Below are 2,201 nucleotides of genomic sequence, written 5' to 3'. Positions count from 1 at the left end.
GGGCAAACCCTAGGGCAGATGGGCCCTAAGGCCCACCCCAGGTGCGCCTCCCCCTCGCCCCCTTGTGGCCGCCACCCAGATGGGATCTAGGGGCTGCCGCCACCCCTAGGGAGGGAACCCTAGGTGGGGGCGCAGCCCCTCCCCTTCCCTTATATATACTTGTGGTTTGGGCTGCCCAACACACATGAGTTCTTGACCTCTCCCTGGCGCAGCCCTACCTCTCTTTCTCCTCATATCTCACGGTGCTTGGCGAAGCCCTGCTGGAGTACCACGCTCGTCCACTACCACCACGCCGTTGTGCTGCTGCTGGATGGAGTCTTCCTCAACCTCTCCCTCTCTCCTTGCTGGATCAAGGCATGGGAGACGTCGTCGGGCTGTACGTGTGTTGAACGCGGAGGTGCCGTCCGTTCGGCACTAGGATCTCCGGTGATTTGGATCACGACGAGTATGACTCCTTCAACCCCGTTCTCTTGAACGCTTTCGCTTAGCGATCTACAAGGGTATGTAGATGCACTCTCCTTCCCTTCGTTGCTAGATTACTCCATAGATTGATCTTGGTGATGCGTAGAAAATTTTGAATTTCTGCTACGGTCCCTAACAGTGGCATCATGAGCTAGGTCTATTGTGTAGATTCTATGCACGAGTAGTTGTGGGTGTTGATTTTGTCAATTTACTTGTCGTTACTAGTCTTATCTTGATTCGGCGGCATCGTGGGATGAAGCGGCCCGGACCGACCTTACATGTACTCTTACGTGAGACTGGTTCCACCGACTGACATGCACTAGTTGCATAAGGTGGCTAGCGGATGTCTGTCTCTCCCACTTTAGTCGGATCGGATTCGATGAAAAGGGTCCTTATGAAGGGTAAATAGCAATTGGCATATCACGTTGTGGTTTTTGCATAGGTAAGAAACGTTCTTGCTAGAAACCCATAGCAGCCACGTAAAACATGCAAACAACAATTAGAGGACATCTAACTTGTTTTTGCAGGGTATGCTATGTGATGTGATATGGCCAAGAAGAATGTGATGAATGATATGTGATGTATGAGATTGATCATGTTCTTGTAATAGGAATCATGACTTGCATGTCGATGAGTATGACAACCGGCAGGAGCCATAGGAGTTGTCTTTATTTATTGTATGACCTGCGTGTCATTGAACAACGCCATGTAATTACTTTACTTTATTGCTAACCAGTAGCCATAGTAGTAGAAGTAATAAGTTGGCGAGACAACTTCATGGAGACACGATGATGGAGATCATGATGATGGAGATCATGGTGTCATGCCGGTGACGATGATGATCATGGAGCCCCGAAGATGGAGATCAAAAGGAGCAATATGATATTGGCCATATCATGTCACTATTTGATTGCATGTGATGTTTATCATGTTTATACATCTTATTTGCTTAGAACAACGGTAGTAAATGAGATGATCCCTCACTAAAATTTCAAGAAAGGTGTTCCCCCTAACTGTGCACCATTGTGAAGGTTCATCGTTTCGAAGCACCACGTGATGATCGGGTGTGATAGATTCTTACGTTCACATACAACGGGTGTAAGCCAGATTTACACACGCGAAACACTTAGGTTGACTTGACGAGCCTAGCATGTACAGACATGGCCTCGGAACACAAGAGACCGAAAGGTCGAGCATGAGTCGTATAGAAGATACGATCAACATGAAGATGTTCACCGATGTTGACCAGTCCGTCTCACGTGATGATCGGACACGGCCCAGTTGACTCGGATCATGTAATCACTTAGATGACTAGAGGGATGTCTATCTGAGTGGGAGTTCATAAGATGAACTTAATTATCCTGAACATAGTCAAAAGGTCTTCGCAAATTATGTCGTAGCTCGCGCTTTAGTTCTACTGTTTAGATATGTTCCTAGAGAAAATTTAGTTGAAAGATGATAGTAGCAATTATGCGGACTAGGTCCGTAAACTGAGGATTGTCCTCATTGCTTCATAGAAGGCTTATGTCCTTAATGCACCGCTCAGTGTGCTGAACCTCGAACGTCGTCTGTGGATGTTGCGAACATCTAACATACACATTTGGATAACTACGTGATAGTTCAGTTAAACGGTTTAGAGTTGAGGCACCGAAGAAGTTTTAAAACGTCGCGAAACATATGAGATGTTTCGAGGGCTGAAATTGGGATTTCAGGCTCGTGCCCACGTCAAGAGGTATAAG

Source organism: Triticum urartu, chromosome 2, assembly GCF_003073215.2.
Source record: "Triticum urartu cultivar G1812 chromosome 2, Tu2.1, whole genome shotgun sequence".
NCBI classification, from domain to species: Eukaryota; Viridiplantae; Streptophyta; class Magnoliopsida; order Poales; family Poaceae; genus Triticum; species Triticum urartu.
This window is presented reverse-complemented; position numbering follows the sequence as displayed.